Raw genomic sequence first — 18,976 nt, 5'->3', positions numbered from 1 at the left:
TGCTCCAATCCCCAATCTCTAGGATGAGCTTTACAAATCAATAACCCAGCAGAGACAGACAGGGCTGGGCTGTGGGTCCCCTCCTGGGATTGACCACAGGGTGTCCCTGCCCTCTGAACACCAATTTGCTGATCCTTTCTGCAGCAGTTTTGTCCCGTGCCAGAGCAGCTGAGCCAGGGGTGCTGCCCCTGACAGGGGCATCAGTGCTTCTCTGCAGGGATTGTCCTGGTTTGGAGGACAGGTGTCTGCCAATGAAGGCAGAAGCTTCTCTTTGAAATGGAGAATGTAAACCCCCTCCCTCCAAATTATTATCATTTTGAAATTAAGGGGCTCTCAGGCAAAGAGATGGGAATAGGAATAACAGTTCCTTACTAGGAAAATTAAAATAGAAATGCAGTATTACAAAGAACAATCCCAAACCCTGCCAGAGTCAGAATCCAAGCTGACACCCGTCAGTCAGTCAGGGTGGTGGCAGCAGTCCCATTCCATGGTGGCTGCATCCTCCTGCAGTGGCAGATGTGGTTCAGCTGGAGCAGTGCTCCTGGAGAAGGTGCAGTTTTCCTCTGAAGGTTCCAGGGATGATGTGGAAAGGTCTGGCTTTCCTCTGGAATCCAGTGGAAAGAAGGTGCCTTGGTGTCCAAAATGTCAGTTTTTCTCTGGGTAGGAAAGGCTTGGCTCCTCCCCTGGCTGGAGCATCTCCCATGGGATGATGGAATTTTATCAGTCATGCTCTGGGACTCACTGGCCATGAACAGGAGATATCTGCTGGAGGGAGGATGGGCTGTGGGAAGATAAAGATGATTGCCCAGCTGGTTTAAAGATGGCCCATTAGCAGATAATATGTGCCAGGAGATCAGGGGCACTGCCCCACCCAGCTGCAGCAGATGGGGACAGAATACACATTGCTGGTCACATCCTGCACTGCAACCCAAGATAGGGATATTTCTACCCTGAATCCTGCTGGGAAATTTCTCTCCTGGTGAAACTCTCAGTGGAGCTTTGGTTAGTGCATGGTAAGTGAGAGACTGCATCGAGCAGAGCTGATGGGGAGTTGGCATCCCCTGTGCTGATTAGGGAAATGTTCTTGTATTTCTAACGCTCTAGAGATTTGGTCCAAGAAGATCCTCAGAGGAAATCAGCAGTCTCAAGATGCTCTTGCAAGACACAGTGTTTCTTCCCCAGAGGCAGCTCCAGTGGGATGTGTCCCCATCCTCCTGCTGTGGTGACACACAGCTGCCTCTTGGTACCTCCACTCTTCCATCTCATCAGCGTGGCCCCACGTGGGACCAGAGCATGGATAGGAGAGTGGGACTCCCCAGCTTTTCCCCAGCTCCAGTTCCATCCACATCTCCAGGAAAAGGAGGTTTTGATGAGTCCCACTTTAGGAGAAAGTCCTGGGAGCTGTGCAAAGCTGTCTTGTTTCCCACCCTCCTGGCCCCTGCCTGGTGGTGAGGTCCTGCCCAGTCAGCACTCCCAGACACAAGAGCCACACTGTCCCAGCCTGTCCTTGAGGCAAAGAGCCCATCCCAAGGCTTCCCAAGTGCCTGGCATGGACACAGTGCTGTGCCCAAGCCCTCCCCAAAGCAGTGGCCAGTGATGATGTGTGATGAGTGTGAGCACACTCAGCACAGGGCAGTATCCCCATCTCCTGAAGCTGCCCTTCATTCATTCCTAACTGAACCATTTAACACATGGATGCATGTGCCACCACATCCCAACACTCCCACCCTGTGGCCACCCTGCCCAGGGCCAGACCCTCACCTGTGGGTACCAGCCAGACCCCTCACCACTCCTGCCTTCCTTTTCCCCAGCTCTGCTCCTGACCCCACTTCCAGCTTTCCCCCAGAGCCCACATTTCTTTGGGGTTGAATTGTGCTGTGGCAGCAGAGCCATTAAGGCTCTTGTTAGTAGCGAGGGAGGGACGCCTGCTGTGTGCCCATGGCCACGTTAGGAAGCCAGATGAGGGCAGTAAATAAGGTTTCACTCTATTACAATGATTGGAAAGTCTTGAACGAGAGCAGCAGGCTGACAGAGCTGCAGAGGAGGTGTCCTCCAAGGGGCAATTGTCAAACAGTAATCTGCCAGCTGTCCCCATTTATCTTTCTGTCTTGCCAGAGATTATATCAAGCTCCTTGTGCTGTCTGGGGTGCTGAGGTGGCCACAGATGGCCCAGGGCTTGTCCTGTGGGACAGGACAAAGTGAAGGACTCCTTCAGCAGCAGGAGTCTGGCATTTTGCTGGGTTCTGGCTGCAAATCTGCTTCCAGGGGATTGTGGAGGAACACAAAACATGGGAAGGGTCTGGCCTGCCACAGGTGGCATGGAGCCAGAACTGCTGCTGTCCCTGGCTGGGATGCAGAGGGTAGTGGAGATCCCCACTCCTGCTATCTCCCTTCCTCACTTCAATATTTCTGTGTGCTGGTTTCATCCCCAGCACAGCAGCAGCTCTGCTTTCCTCTCCTCACTGGGTATTGGGATACTTAATTCATTAGCCTTAACGAGGTGTGGCTGGCTCTGCTGCAGCAGCACCCTGGTACAGCTCAGCTGGAGGTATCTCAGCCCCAGAGAGATGCTCGACAGAGTGAATGTGCTGATTATGGCCCTCGGTTCCCCCTGCTGCTGAGTCACAGCCAGGCTCAGCTGCAAAGCAAGATTTAAAGTCCTTGTTTAGGGCTTATGGGGTCTCTGGTCCATTACCAGGATGTCTGAGCAGCTCCAGTGCCCCTGCAATGAGCCAGGCTGGCAGTGAGGGCTGATGCCAGCTGGAGGCTGCCCCAGACACACAGGCAGCATCAGCAAAGGGGCAATGCTCACTGAAGGACTTGCAGTCCTTAACTCTGCTCTGAAGGGCAACACCAGGTGCCTAAAATTAGACTCCCACCTCCTAATTTAGGTACTTCAAAAAATAGGCTGATTTGTGTATTCCTTTCTCCCAGCCCCACTGGCACAGCTCAGCATCCAGAGGCTTCCAGGGAGGTGCTCTGCTCTCGGGCAGGTTGGAGCACTCCAGTAGCACCCAGTGAAAAAACCCATATCTTCCTGTATCCTGGTTTACCCTGAGCAGGAAAGAGGAGCTGCTCTCCATCTCTGCAAGGCAGAGCCCTCCTGGTGCTGCAGGAGCCTGATGGCTGCTCCAGCAGCTCTTAATCCGCATTATCAAAGAGCAGCCTGGTCCTGGGTCCCAGCTTAGCTACGGTGGGCTGGGGTTGCACCTCAGCCTGGCCATGCCCCAAGGGGTTTCTGATACCCCAAAGCAGTGTCCCTGCAGAACCTCCCTGCTAACCATGGCCTACCCAGCCTCCAGGAGGGACCAGAGTGGTCACACCCCCTCAATCCCATGACAGTAGGAAAATGTTGGACATGGCCAGCAGTGTGGAGGCACAGCTGGGCTCTAACCTGTGTAAAGGGAGCCATGGGGGCAAAGCAGTGCCATCCTGCTGCCTGCCAGGGCTGCTCCCTCCCCATGCCTGGGAAGGTGGGTGCCAGCCTGGCAGCTCCTCACTGCACTGGAGTGATCCGTGCACGTTTCATAGTACACGTGCCCCATTAAGAAAAAGATCAGAGTTCCCAGCAGCTAAAAATAACAGCAGGCAGTGGAGTTTGTCCAGGAGACAGCAAGGGATGCGGGGGTGTGGAGCAGAAGGTGTAATTTCACTGCTGGCTCTGCCAGTGACAGGGTGCAGGAGAAGGGGAGTGAATCAATCGTGCCGTGGCGCAGGAAATCGCTGCTGAAGGAGCAGCGTGGGGCTCTGCTAACTCAGCTCCAGCCTCACTCCTGCTGGCCTGAGGCACTGCAGGGTGCAGGGGGAGCACAGCCGGGTCCCAGGGGTGCCCTGGGTGCAGCAGGCAAGGACAGAGCTGCTGGGATGCTCCCAAATTATGGGGATGCTGGGGTAGCAGCATCCTGGAGATGGGTGTGAGCTGTAGGGCCCTGTGATGCTGGAGTGACAGGGCTGCTCTCCATATGGCAACCTCTGGTGCTAAATGGAAGAGTGAGTGCAAACACAGATCCTAATTACCACAGCTCCTCCAGAGCCAGCTCTCCCCAAGCTGTCAGATGCTCTCTAGCAAAAGCCTCCATCTCCTTTCCATGGCTGAGTTGAAGCTATTTATTCTTTACTCAAGATCCAGCAACTTCTGTTTTACCACTAGTTGAACAGCTGGGAGAGAGAGCAGGAGGAGTGAGAAGGGAAGAAACCCCTGCAGTTTCTTATAATAGCACCAGAAAATCCAAGCCCCATGTGAGAGAGAGAACAGAGGTCAGTGCCTGTCCTGGGCCAAGGAAGCAGCTGGCCCTAAGCAAGCCTTGCTGGAGAAATGATCTTCACTCCCTGAATGTTATCAGTGCCTAAAGGGACTCCAAGAGACCTAGAGAAGGACTTTGGGCAAGGGCCTGAGGTGACTGGACAAGGGGTAAAGGCATTAAGCTAAAAGAAGACAGGGTTAGGTAGACATGAGGAAGAAACTCTCTACTGTGAGGGTGGTGAAGCCCTGGCACAGGCTGGAACAAGATGATTTTTAAGATCACTTCCAACTCAAACCATTTTGTGATTCTTATCCCAGGCTCCTACCACAGCCTGGAAGGGAAACAACCAAACAAAACACAAAAAAAAAACAACAAAAAAAACCCCCAAAAACTCTGACAAAGAAACAAATATGGTAACAGGTCCAATTAGCAAAGGCATTTGGCTTCCCAGCACCATTCCCCATTGCTGCTGGCTTTTGGAAGGGCCTGGGTGAGATGAGTGGCAGCTCCAGCAGCTCTGTGCAGATGGACACATCTACTCTCTATCTGGAGAGCTTCTGTCTCCCCAGCCAGCTCTGGCACTTCTCTGCTGCTGCAGCCAGAGCAGACAACCAGGATCCATCATCCAGCACCTCTCCTGCAGGATCTCCTGCACCCAGCCTCATCCTGCTGGGATCTCCCACCTGGTCAGCACCCACAGCAGTTCCAGGGAAGCTGCATCCCTGCAGGGGCTGGGCTTGGAGCCCCAGGTGTGCAGTTATTCTGCCCCAGGGCTTTGGGGGTTCCTGGGGCTCATACTCTCAGCATGACTTCCCTTGGTGCCTGTGCACGCTTGCCCCACTGGCCTGCCCTCAGCTTTGGGTGAAAACCAATATCTGGTTAAATCTGAGATTACCAAAGATGATATCCAACAGGATTCTCGAAAATCAGCTACTGAGTGGAATACAGAAACACTTTTTCTTGCCCTCCAAAGTGGGGGGAAAAAAAAAACTGGTCTGAAGTATGAGACAAATCACAGGGAATGGCCTTCCTTGGTACCTGTCAAGGTGGACTTCCATGAGCCTCATAGATCCCTTTCAAATCAGGATATTCTGTGATGTCCACTGAAGCAATTGCAGGTGCCAGCCTGACCTGCCTGCTGGTGACAAACCCTTTGGAAAAGGCAATGGTTTCCCTTTGCTCCCAGCTCTGCTCCCTCATGCTGCTCTCCTCCCAGCTGGTGAGCCTGTTGATTATATAAACTGCTCACTGTCAGCATTGACAGAGCTGTTTGCCTCCCACCCTACTGGGCTTTGCAAGCTCTATATTTTTTTTCTTGACTTAATGGGATATTTACTCCACAACAGCCTTCCCTCAACACCCAGCAGGAGGAACTGTGAACCACCCCAACAACACACTGACTTTCACACTAAGCTGGGAGTAGACATGAGGATCTCCCAGCACTGATGGGGGTGAAAGCTGGTGCCCAAATCCAACTGAGAGGTCTTGCAGCTGATTTTTGCCCCTGGGGAAGAAGCTCCTCACATGGTTTGGAGTCTGAGGACTTGGGCAGGTAGGGCTGGGTCTGAGGTGTGTGAGTCCTGCCCTGTCGTGACAGTGCAGCTCTAACCAGGTGACAGGGATCTGGCTTGGCAGCTGCCAGCCTTGTTTCATGACAACTGCCTAGCAAGCATCAGGTAGTCGTGATTTCTCCTACTCCCTCTGACTTGGAGCGAGGGACAGAGTGGGAGGGGTCTGCTCAGCTTTTCCTGTGGAAGAAAGCAAACCCAGGTATGCACAGACCCCTTTCTCATCAGTCCACTTTACACAAGTATGACACCCATGCTCCCCACCTTCTCCTTCATCTGCTCCCCCTGGGTGCTGCTCCTGAGGCAGTGAGGGTTGTACCAGGGCAGATGTTCTTACAGCATCCCTGGTTTGGTCTGTGCATATTGATTGGATCCACGGTACCTCTGCCACATGCTGGTGTATTCTTCCTTAACCTGAGCCTCCAGCACTGGGGTAGCCATGACTACTCCTTTCTTCAGAGAACAAGAGCCCCATGGAAATTTGTTTCTTGCTCTCCATGAGCTCTGTGCTATTCTTTTGTTGTCTTGTTCTCACCTCCATTCTGCTGCTCTTTCTATCAAAAACCCCAGCAGACTCTCACCTGAGGCTGTTCCAGTGCTGCAGTGAAACTCTCACCTTGCCATCACAGGACAGCAAGAGGCCCCGGGGGAATGCAGTAAAGCAGCTGATTCCCAAGGGGCTAATCCAGCACGGAGCAGCAGCGTGGAACAGCAGCAAGTGCTGCAGTGCAGACCCAGCAGTCCTTGTCCCATCCTGCAGCACAGAGCAGGGCAAGCCCTCGGCACCCAGGGGAGGGGGCAGTGCTGATGGCATTGTGAGATCAGAGGACGGCCTCTGAATTAACTGCAGCAGGCACGGAGTCTTAAAACATTTGAAGAGGGCAACATATAACCACGAAGGAACGATTCAGCTGACCAGGGAAGAGAAGAAAATTTGTGTTTCCCTCGCGGGAAGCACGCAGGATAAGGAGCAAGTTGTTCATGTTGCAGTTTCCCACTGCTTCCCAACTCTCACCCAACACCAACTGCAGAACAGTCGTCTGGCAAATAAGCTATGAAAAAATAAGGAAACTTTGCCAAAAACGCAGCTGAAAGAGTAAAACTCTCGCAGATGATACTGCTGCTCAGAGACACTTGCCTCCTGCCTTTAAGCAGGCTTTATACCAGCATCCAAATATAAAGAAAGAAAATCTGACAGGTGTATATAAGCACTTGGGCACAAACAAACAAATCCTCAAACTCTGCAAGGAACAGGTAATGTTTTTGTGGGGGCTGTCTTCATGTACACGGATGCAGAGAGGCGTGTTTTATTTTGTGGAATAAATTCTGATATTGAAATCTAGAAAAGCATTTGAGCTTTGCTATATCTCCTCAATCTTCATTCTTGAAACATTCTTTTAAAATTCATAGTTGTATCTGTAAAGGGCCAAAAAAATGCAAACAGGTTTAAAATAGATATGTAAATGAGGCAAAGAGATGCCAACAGACAACTTTAAAAGGTGTGTGCTGTATCAAATAAGGAAGACGGGAGAAAATAATAACTTTGGGGTGAGGGATGTTCATGTAAAGTTTTAAGGTGTGACATGCTAAAAGCATAAGAACATATAATGAAGACTATCCCAGGTCATTAGAAGAAAGGTAGCCAGTGATATGCTGGATTCTTGAGTTTCTGTGGCTGCAAAAAGTTCTGACATTAGGGCATCACATAAAACCAAAATGAATCCCTTTACATCAGGATCTGTCATGGACAATGTTGGAAAATTCACACACTCTGCCCTTTGCTCTAGCAGATAAATCTAAAGAACTCTCCAAAATGGAAAGGTCAGAAAATGTTTTTTGGAAAATACTGACGAGATGGAGATCAAGGGATTGCCAGGACCAGGCAGGATTTCCCTACAGGCTCTGGAGAAGGAGCAGTGTGGAATTACTGAGCTACCAATGGGGCTGGGTGCCCTGCTCCTGGGATGAGCACTGAGATCGTGGAGATTAAAAAGAGGCAGCAGTTTCTGTCAAAACTTAGAGCCAGGAAACTATATCCAAGTCCAACTTCTGTACAGAACAAATGAGTTGCTTGAAGCTCTGATAAAGAATAGAATGGAAAGATGTGGAAAGTCATATGATGGAAGTCAGTCATGTTTTCAGAGGAGGAATTCGTGGCTCGCAAATCTATTATTCTTTCTTGAGTATGTTAGCCAGCTAATAGTGCACATGAATTCCCCAATTCCATGGTAACCTACCTCCCAGCCCTTGCTTCTCAATCTATTTGTAAGAAATACACACAAGCCTCCTTTCATGCATTGATAATGTAGTTTCCTTAAGAGGTTTTGTTGATTTTTTTCCCCGCCAAGACTGGGAGGGTGGTTACCATGGAGTTACCTTTGGACGGGCAGACAAACAATCCCATGCCTTTGGAAAAGGGGATGAAGAGTAAGGTGACAGTGTTTGTACATCACATATAATGTCCAGAGGTAATTAACAAAAATTAACAAAGATAATGAAGCACTGCAGGAGGGTTTCATGATGTTGAGCGATCCGATGACAACATGGCAAGCGGCACCCAAAGAGAAGTGCCACAGGCAGAGGGGCTGGCAGGGCAGGCAAGGAGCGACCCGAAATCGGAGCCCGGGGCAGGCTGGGGATGGCACCCGGCTGCCGGTGCGGGGGTTTGCGGGGCCGGAGCGGGACAGAGATGCAGTCTGCTGGCCGGGGCGTGCCGAGCCGGGCTCGGGGCTCCAGGGAGGCTCGGTACCCACCGAGAGCGCCGTCCGGGGCCAGCGGGCGATGCCCGGGGTGCGGGCGGGGGCGGCCGAGCCCCGCGCCCCGCCGGGTCCGCCCTTCGCCGCCCGCCCCGCCCCGCCCCTCCCTCCCCTCCCCTCAGAGCCGCGCTCGCCGCCGCGGGCTCGGGAGCAGCGGGCCGGGCCGGGCCGGCATGGCGGGGGCGGGTGCTGCGGGCCGGCAGCAGCACCAGCAGCGGCAGCAGCAGGAGCGGCGGCGGCGGGCCCCGTCCGAGCGCTGAGCGCGGCGGGCCATGGGGGCGGCGGCGGCGGGGGGCTGCGGGAGCCCTGCCCTGCCCTGCCCGCCCGCCGCGCCCGCCGAGCCCGCGGCGCCTCCTGAGGGAGCGGCGGCGGCGGAGCCCAGGTGAGCGCTTAGCCGGCGGTGCCCGGTGCGGGGACAGCCGTCGGTGCCCCGCGGGGAGCTCGCCGGCCGGCCCGCGGTGCTCCGGCCGCCCTGAGGGCGCTGCGAGAGGCGCTGCCGCCCCTCCCCGGCAGCTCCCCGTGCCCGGCCGCCCCGCTCCTCCCGCGGGGTGCCCGGCTCCCCGGGCGCGGCGTGCCCAGCGGCCATCGCCGGCGGGGAGCAGAGCTGTGTCTCGTCCTGCCTGCTCAGTGGAGATGGCCGGGCGGTGCTGGGGTGCCCCGTGTCCCCGGTAAGCCCGGCGCGGTGCAGGATCTGGCTGCAGGGCTGGCGTGCTCTGGATCGGGTCGGTGCCGCCGAGCATCGCACGCACCAGGGGTGGCTTTCCCCATCCCTGGGCAGGGAAGGATGAGCGGACAAAGTGGGGCTCGGGGCAGGGAGCTCCGCCGCTTCCCCCCCAGGTCACCTTGGCGTGCTGCTGGGTGTCAGTGTTCTTGCTATTAGTCTGGTATCATGGCAGTTGCCATCATGAAGTGTGGCTGATTGAGCTGAAAGAACAGAGACAAACGCACTTGGCTTCTGGCTTGAGGCTTGTTTGGGTTTGGGTTTTTTTCTCATTTTCCTATTTTAGAGCAATTTGGATGGGATGAGTTTTTGTCGGCAGCAGAGAGATGTGGCTTGCTTTTGAGGAAGTGCAGTTTGAAAACATTCTCACCTTTCTCTTCGCTGATGACAACCAGTGGGCTGTGTGCCACCTTCAGCCGTCCAGTGCCTCAGTTTCCCCATGTCCACAAGGCAAAGGTTGAAGATAGACGAGCTGGTTTGCACCATGGTGGTCTGGGACGTGTGAGAACCTCTGCTGGCATGAAACTGCCTCGAGGGCAGAGTGGTTCTGGGTCAGGCCCAAGGGAGACTGAGCCTGTGGCCCATCTGTGGCAGGAGGCAGGTGTTGGGTGCAGGGGAGGGCTGGCACTGCCTCTGTTCTGGGCACAGACCATGGCAGGTGATCCCAGGGTTTAGCAGCTCTCCATGCCCATCCACGAGCTGCTGGCATCCATGTTGTCCTGCAGTGAGCAGCTCGTGCTGCACCTGAGCAGCAAACAAAACAGCATCCCAGTTTTTTCCATATCAAGTTGGGGTTTTTTGGCTTCACCATGTCGTGTGGTCATTTCTTTCCCAGTGCCCTGTGCCTTAGAGCAGCAGCCTGTGGCTGAGCCTGCACTCTGTGCTGCTGGCTGAGGAACCCTGTGATGCTGAGCTTTCACTTGTGTTTGCTGCCCTGGTGCTGCCTCCTTCCACTGTGGCTGTCACAGCCACTGGGGCACCAGGGACACCAGCCATGGCTCATGTGTGCCCAGCTCCTGGAGTGCAGGGGAGTGGGCTCTGGGTGCTGCCTGCACTGAGGACTGCTTGCTGCTGAGAGCAGCTGAGCTCCTCAGGCTCTGTGATGCTGCTGCAGGAGCCCTGGGGGAATCAGCCCCCTGGGACAGCCTGGCATGGGTTGGTAGCGTGGCTGCTCTCCTGGTTTGACAGTTCAAGGTGCCAGCTGCCCATTTGATTGGCATGGCAACAGTGCTGTGCTGCAGCTCTGCTTGGAAGCCACAACTCCAGCGTTGCTGCAGGACCAGCCCATGAGGGGAGCACAGGGTGCTGCTGGCTGGGTGCTCCACCATGGAGAGCACTGAGCCACCAGTGTGCCACAGCTGGAGCATGTCTGCCCCTTCCCAGGGCTCCAGCACTGCTGGCACCGAGCTCTGTCCCTGCAGCAGCCCCAGCTGCTGTGCCTCCTCCTGCTGTGAAGTCCCCAGTGCTGCTGCCAGCAGCTCACTTGGCTGCCCAGGAGGCTTTATCAGCTCAAGGGAATTGGGATCACTTGTTTAGGATGAACCTGTACAGCAGATGCAAACCCATATCCTCTTTGCACAGCGGCAGGTGTGGGGAGCACAGTGGGGATGCAGCTGAAGTGGGCTCAGGCTGGTCCCTCTCTGTTAAACAAGGGGTGCAGTGCTAGAGATAAGGCTGGGGAAGGAAGAGGTGCCCCAATATGTATCAGGGTGGAAAGAGACCTGTTGGTCTCAATCTTCCTAAGGCAGGAGGGCAGCCACATGCTTGCACTTAACAACAGTGTGGTTGTAGTGAGCCTTGGAGCTCATTTCTGCCTCAGACCCAGCCAGTCTGAGCTTTGAGCTGGAACTGAAAAGCATAAAGCCCTGTCTGTCACAGGAAATGTCCCTGGGTGGGAAGAAGTCAGGAGAGAAGATGCTCTTTGCACCAGCCACTTTCATGTTCATCACCTGAGCTCCTGGAAGCTGACCTGCAATGCTGGGGCTGAGCAGAGCTCTGGGGTGTGCCTGTGGATCAGCAGAGCTGGGATTTTACCTCCAATCCCAACCCCAGGATAGCAGGAAAATGCTTTTATTGTTTCCTTGGTGGATGTACCCTGACACTGAAGAACAAAGCCTCAAGTCCTCAGCTTTGCCTTAGCACTGGTTCTTCCTCCTTCCCGCTAAAATCAGTAGCAAGCCTCTCTCCTGATTCATGCCTATGAGTTCTCTGTCCTTTGCCAGGGCAGCTCCAGCACTCAGTCTCCATGGATTTGTCACAAAATAAGGTGTTTAGACGAAGGTCAGCTTAGGTGTTGCCTTGAGGAGTCTCTAGCCTGGCTGGAGCAAGGCTCAGATCATCTGAGGATCTTCCACAGAATGGATTCCCCATCATTACTGGGGCAGCAATGCTGCTCCCATGTGCCCTGCTGTGGGGCAGAAAACAGCCCAAATCTCCCAGGGCTGGGATGGTTTTTGATGCCACCTTGCTCTCCAGGACATCCCTGGGTGATGTCTCAAAGGCTGCAGTGGGAGAGGGGAGGTGAGCTGATGTAACAGAGTCTTTTGCTCCCTGACAGAGCAGGGCTTGTTTGGGTGTGCTGCTCCCCACCCACAGCACCCACAGCTGGGCTGCTCCAGCTTTGAAAGGAGGGGACAGATGCATGGATCCACATCAGCCAGGGAGAAACACTTAGGAAGGTAGAAGGAAAAATGGCACCATTAACTCATACAGCTCAGTAAGTGGTGGCCTTGGGCACTATGAGCTGGAAGCTGCCTCTGGCTTGTTGAAGGAGACACCTTTTCCCACTTTATCCACCTAAAACTGAGTCTTTCTTCTTTTGTGGCTCCTTCTGGGGGTGTGTTCACCTCCCTGCTTCTTGGAGGGCTGGAAATCTCTGATCTGGTTGGATATTAATCCTCTGGCTGGCTATCCTCCACAGTGGGAAGAGAGGGATGGCTGCCTCACAGCCTTCTGTGAGGCTGAGTGAGTTCTGCTCTCACCTGTTACACTGGGAGTTGTCTTCCCTGAAAATGGAGAGCCAGGAGAGGGCTGGGGGAGGCCCTACATGTACCAGAGCAGAGACTTCTGCCAGGACAGAGATAATAGCCAGGAGCCAACTTTGAGGACCTGGCAGTCAAGCAGCTCTTTCATGCCACTTGAAGTGATGATCAGAACACCATGGCTGGGTGTGGGGTGATAGAGGAGCCTCAAATCTGGTGCAGCAACAGCTGCACCAAAGGAACACCATGCCCAATTTTAATTGCTGCTCAGTGCTGTGAGTGTTCACATGCATTCACAGATGGACATTTTCTTCCTAAGAGAGCACAGATCCTGCACTGTGGAAAAACCACTGTGCTTCTGCCTTGCCATTCCTCCATCCCTGACCCCTCCATCCCTGCCTGCCCAGCCTGAGCATGCACACAGCTGCCTGGTGACGTTGGGAGCACTTCTGAGCTCCCTCGTCATTCTCCCTCTCTTTCAAATTAAGCAGGAGCTGAGCTCAACAGCCAGTCAATAGCAAGACTTATCTCTTAAATAGCATTATTGATTGCCCAGGAATTGCCTGGTTTTGTATCAATAGGATATGTACACAGGCAGGCGAGTCGTGTGCCAGCTCCTGGTGGTGAGTGGCACAGAGGAACATGCAGAGATGGTTTGGTGCAGGTGTGAGTCCATGTGAGGCAGATGCAGCTTTCCATTGGAGAGCAAGGTGAGGCACCCCAGGGTCTTTCACATGTGATCAGCATTATTGTGCTGCCTTGACCACTCTTGAAAATGTCCCTTTCTTTCTAACACGTGACACTGATGCAGGACCTCTGCCAGCTTGCTTTGCCTTTGCAGGGAGGCTTCTGCACTCTGCCTTTGGAGAAGATGTGCAGATATCTCCCCACAAATTGTGTGGTCTCCTCAAAGATCACAAAGATTTCAAACCAAGACACAGGGATTCTTCACATGGGAGACCTGGGAGACAGATAAATGTGCAGATTTCAGTCTGCTGTGGCATCACCCAGAGGGACTGGTTGGAGAGGAGGAGGGATGAGACAGTCTGGACCCATCCTGCCAGGGAGGGCATTGAGCTGACATGTGTGGGAAGTGTGGTGGCACCTGGCTGAGCTCTGAGCAGGTGGAGCCATGGGAGCGTAGCAGGGAACACAGCTCTCTGGGAAAGGCAAAGTGTGCTGCTGCTCTCGAGCTGTCTCCCTCCAGGTAACAGGCAGTGGGTGCAGGAGGGTTCCCACGGGCTGTGGGGCTTCACTGGCTTCAGGAGTGTCCCCTCAGGGCTCAGAGTGGCCCTTGTCCCTCGGAGGTGGCAGAGTGCTGGCTTGATGCTCAAGGCCCTGTTTGCCAAGGCTCCTGAACTGCACATGCCTTCATAGCCAGCGCCTCGTGTGAGGGGAGACAGGAGAGGGGCCTGGAGCTGAGTGTGGTCAGAGCTGTGTCCTTCCTTTTGTGCAGCACCCTGGAGCATCTCAGAGTGCTGGGAGCCCTGGCTGCTCTGTCCTCCAGGGTCGTGGAGCACAGCCAAGGTACAGTGATGCTCGTGAGAGGAATTGCAAAGCCTCCTGCCAGGTTTGCTGTAGCAAAGCCGGGGCTGTGGCAGTTTTGCCCTGGTGCTGCAGAGCCCGGTTGCCCAGCTTTGCTGGGGGCTGGGAGCCCTGTGGCTGCCACAGCAGACTGTGTGCTAACTCACACTCTGTGGCACAGCACAGCCCCATGTCCCATACCTGCTATCCAGCCTTGCTTTGGACTGTGCTGCCTGATGCTCTGCTCTCTCCTGGGATTAGCTGAGGCTGAGGAAAGTGTCAGCAGTGTTATCACAGGCGGATAATCTGTAGGGTCAGCTCGGCGAAACCTGACGGGTAGGGGCTTGTAAGATCTCTGTGTGTGTCACTGGCACAGGAAGTTCTTGGGTGTCATGCCTATGTTTCCATGCATATAAATGTGTGTGGATATGTAGCACTATAAGATCTTGCTCCTGTTTGGACCCTCTCAGCATTTTTCTAGACAATGCCTGCCCGCAGCGAGTGCCGGTTGCTTGATCTTAGCCAGCCAATCTATGCAGGGATCTTGGGAAGGAACAGTTGGGGTTTTATGAAGCTGGCATAATTTACAGCTAAAATAGCACACCAGATATATGTCCAATCCAATCTCCTTTGTAATCTTGTTTTCATTTAAGCCTCCAGGGTGGTGATGGGGGGAGAAAGGAAAGCAAAGTGCGAAGGGAGTTTATTACCCGTGCCAGGGAGATTTGCATGATGCTCTGCACCAAATGACCTCAATTTGCAGAGGTTACAGCTGGCTGTGGTGGACCCTGCCTTGGAGGGGTGTTTCCTGCCTGTGCTGGGGGCACTGAGTGCAAATCCTTCTGCAGATGGCTGTGGGTGTGCTCAGGACTGTGACCAGGCAGGATGAGCGAAGCCGTGCATCCGTGTCACCCTGGCCAGCTCCACAGCAAAAGGAATGAAATTATCTCACAGCCATTGCCTTTGCGGGTTGCATTTCTCTTTAGTTTTCAAACCACATATTGTCCCAGATCTCCTGCCAATAGCAGGGAGCAAACTGATAATGCAGCTGCTATTAATAAAGCAGCGTTGTTACATATTCATATCAATCAGACTTCGAATTCCACAATATTTTTTCAAGAAGAAAAGGCAGTGCTTCTCTGGGGCGATGGAGGAAGCTGTCAGGTGGGATGGTGTTGGAGATGCCTTTCACCAGCACTGGCAGAACCTGCTCCCCTCACGATTCTTCCCTTGGGGATTCCTGCACCAAGCTGGCCCTGGGGTCCTCATCCACCTCCCCTTCAGCTTTCCTTCTCCTGGGAGTGCTGAGCTAAAGGGTGGGATCCCCAAGGCAGTTGCAGAGTCCCTGGAGCACTGTCACTGTGGGGAAACACAAGCGGTGCAAGACAGAGAAGTGCTGAATTCCAGCGGCTGCTTTGGCAGATGCAGCTCCGTGCTCTTCTCCATTTCATAGAGAAATTTTCGCATATTATGCAAATTTCAAAGCAAAGCATGGAAAATCTGGGAATAAATCTGGGATGTATGTATGTTTGTACAGCCATTAGAGAGGGAAGTATACCACAGAATTCTGGCCGATGGATAAATATACTTACACTGCCATTCCTGCAGTAAAATATGCTTTTTGTCATTGCTATAGTATAAAAAAAAGTACTGTCTCCAAAACTGTAGCAGCACTTTATGGTGTGCTATAAATTGGAAGAGATACCTGATTATTCATAGAGTATTATGGAGATCTCAGTGACTTCACCATTAAGCCCACACCAATACTTTGCCCATAAAGCAAAACCCTCTTTTTCACTTCTTTATGATTGAATTCAATGTCCAGATTTGGCCAAATAAATCTTGTGAAGCTGAGCACGTTTTCCCATTAATGTTTTTCTGGAAACTCTCCCTTACCCTCGGGCTGGGAACGTTTTGAAGCCTTAGCTGTGGGATCTCCAAGTCCTAAACCAAGCCCTTGAGCCTTTCCAGGCTCTCTCATCCCTGGCGCGTGTCAGAGCTGCTCCCAGCTCATCCCTGCTTCCTCTGGCTCCTGGCACATGCCAGGGGATGGTTGTTCCACCAGGTTCCTTGGTGGCAGCCCTGGGAGTGGGCTGGCACTGAGCCCTCCTGGCAGCAGCTGTCAGTCGCTGCAGCAAACAGTTTCCAAGCAACTCGGAGGCTGCTGGTCTGAAAAGGCTCCTGATAGAGGTTTGTAATATTAATTGGAGTTATGGAAAGGAGCGGTGCTGAAGGAGATGTGGGAAGGGCAGCTGCTGTACTGTCCTCCTGCCATCAGTCGTGCCACAAGTGCTGAGGAGGGCTGGCACGACCCCAGCTCTGTTCCCCTGCTGCTGCCATGGGATGCAGGGCATTGCTGCCCTGCCAGCTCTTCAGATGGAGATGGAGATAGGGCAAAAAGTGCAGTCCCTGCCCCAAAGAGCTTCTGTCTGGGGCCGCCATCCAGCTTTGACACTCTCTCTGGGCAGCTCTGTTCCCCAGCATTGCTCAGCTGTGTCACAGCCTGTGGTGAGTGCTCTGCTCACCTGGGCACAGGTGGGAGAAGGGCACTGGGTGGATCAGGTGGGTCTGGCTCCCTGTGCAGATATCCAGCTTCTATCCATGCTCTGCCATGCATTTTCTCTCTGGAGGCTCAACTGCTTCGTTCAGGTCATATTTCCTTGCTCTGCCTCTTTTTATTCCCAGTATTTCAATGCTCCTTTGAATCTTGTGCCTACTTCCACCATGATCACCAGCCACCTTTGAGCATCCATCCATCCTCTTCTCTTCATCTTTGCTGTGGCTTGCACCCACTGGGCTGTAATGGGGGGAACATTCCCACATGGACTGGTCAGTACTGGGAGTTACCAGCCAGTGCTGCCTTCGAGTGGAGAGGGCAGTGGGAAGGCAGTGTCCACAGGCACTGGGAGCAATCTGTCCCTACACATGCAGCAGGTTGGAGGTTTTCCCCTCCATTCCTTGACAAGTACAAGCTGGAAATGCTCCTGCTGCTGCCCAGAGCCCTGGAGGCTGATATGGTGCTGGTGGGACGTGGACCAGGAGCTGCCATCAGGGTCATATGTGCCTTGGTGTCCTGGTTTGAAGGACAGGTGTCTGCCAATAAAGGCAGAAACTTTTCTTTGAAATGGAGAATGTAAACCCCCTCCCTCCAAATCATTATCATTTTGAAATTAAGGGGCTCTCAGGCAAAGATATGGGAATTAGGAAGAACAGTTTTTTTACTAGGAAAATTAAAACAGAAATGCAGTATTACAAAGAACAATCCCAAACCCTGCCAGAGTCAGAATCCAAGCTGACACCCGTCAGTCAGTCAGGGTGTTGGCAGCAGTCCCATTCCATGGTGGCTGCATCCTCCTGCAGTGGCAGATGTGGTTCAGCTGGAGCAGTGCCCTGGAGAAGGTGCAGTTTCCTCTGAAGCTCCAGGGATGATGTGGAGGGTCTGCTTTCCTCTGGAATCCATTGGAAAGAAGGTACCTTGGTGTCCAAATCTCAGTTTTTATCTGGGTAGAAAGGCTTGGCTCCTCCCCTGGCTGGAGCATCTCCCAGTGGGATGATGGAATTTTATCAGTCATGCTCTGGGACTCACTGGCCATGAACAGGAGATATCTGCTGGAGGGAGGATGGGCTGTGGAAAGATAAAGATGATTGCCCAGCTGGTTTAAATATGGCCCATTAGCAGAGAATATGTGCCAGGAGATCAGGGGCACTGCCCCACCCGGCTGCAGCAGTTGGGGACAGAATACACATTGCTGGGCACATCAACCCAACACACTTGGCTATCACATCCCTTCTCCCAGCTGCTGGGGTTGGACTCAGGTCTCTCTTGGGAAGGCTTAGAGTGGTGTCTGGGTGATTTCTACCATGGCTGGTTGCTCTCCAGCCCCACACAAATCTCTTCCATCCCAGGGGCAAATAGAGACACCAGCACTATGCTCTGGCCAGGGTCTGGGAGGGATCTAGTGGCTTCTTGTCAAGTAAGTGGTGAGTGTCCCTAAGTGGACTGGCAGCAAAAGTCCCTGGACATCTCCAGAGGACCATGATGGTGCCTGGAAAAGTTCCAGTACAACAAAGGGAGATCTTACTGCCTGGATGTCTGGTCCTGAGGGTGGGGAAAATACAGGCTGGAACTTGTTGGCTGAGGAGATATGTGGTGTGTGGGCAGCTGAGGGGTTCAGGTGCAGAAACCTGTGGTCATAGGAGGAGGCAAGCAGGATCAGCAAGAGCATGGAAAGGAGTGCTGGGACACTTCCCTGTGGCCAGCTGATATTGCTGGGACAGGCCAGCAGGGCTCCTGCCAGGCTTTCTGAACTCTCAGAACCCTGAGCCCAAGGGAGGAGAGATGCCATGGCAGTGCTCACCAGGATTTGAGCTCTGATGCCCAAAGCTAAGCCCTTGCTTTGGCAGGGTGAGCGTCTGGGGTGTGACAGCTGGGAACAAATCCACTTTGTGCACATTGGAGGCTGGATCTCCAATGCCACCTGCCAGATCTGCAGAGTCCTCCCCAGGCAGTGTCTGGTGTGAAGCTGTGCAGTGGCAGCGTGCAGGAGCTGTCCTGCTCTCACAGCACCAGCCATGCTGGGAGTGGATTTGCCACGCTCCCTGCCTGGGTTAAGGGAGGGCTTGGCACCTCCTCAGGCTGATGCAGGGGTTGTCACAGCAGCAGGGCTGGAATTCTGGGGGGAAGGAAGGTGGTGGAGCAGCCTGTGGGGTGCTGGATGGGAGGGAGGAGAGACCAGGCACTGCCACTGGTCACTTGGTCCCCAGCATGGTGAAGCAGTGGAGACCAGACTTGTTCCATGTGGAGTGGGTGGAAACTGAGGTTAGTCCTGCTGGGTGAGCTGGCACCTCCAGCAAGCCATTGTCCCCAGCAGAGCACAGGATACTTGATTTTGGGAAGGAATAAGAGAGTTAGAGCTAATTGAGAGAAGTCAGGAGCTGTGCTGGTAGCAGGTGGGATTACTGGTGTCACAAGGGAGCTGTGAAGTGCCTGTGCTGTTTGCTGTGGCTCTACGAGCAGGAGGCATGTGGCTTTTCTTACCTTGGCTGTGAATTTAACTTTCTGTCTCTTCTGAGGTAGTGTGAGCTCGGTATGGGCAGGGAAATAAGGAGGAATTGTTTTTTTGCTGATCAAAAACAAATCCAGCACATACATTGTTGTGAGCAATTACTGACCTTGCAGGAT

At 53.6% G+C, this 18,976-nt stretch overlaps 1 protein-coding gene across 2 annotated transcripts in view; it reads left to right on the top strand.

The window, feature by feature from the left end:
• The first annotated feature begins 8,687 nt into the window (after positions 1-8,687).
• Positions 8,688-18,976, top strand: part of FRMPD3 (FERM and PDZ domain containing 3) — a 57,562-nt gene continuing 47,273 nt past the window's right edge. For both annotated transcript variants that reach the window (XM_079318755.1, XM_079318753.1), the window contains exon 1: positions 8,688-8,950. The gene's annotated coding sequence lies outside the window, so the exon portion shown is untranslated. The remainder of the gene's footprint in view (positions 8,951-18,976) is intronic.

The sequence above is a fragment of the Erithacus rubecula genome (genome assembly GCF_903797595.1).
Source record: "Erithacus rubecula genome assembly, chromosome: 15".
Taxonomy (NCBI): Eukaryota; Metazoa; Chordata; class Aves; order Passeriformes; family Muscicapidae; genus Erithacus; species Erithacus rubecula.
The sequence above is the reverse complement of the archived record's forward strand: the minus strand, read 5'-3'. Positions and strand labels throughout refer to the sequence as shown.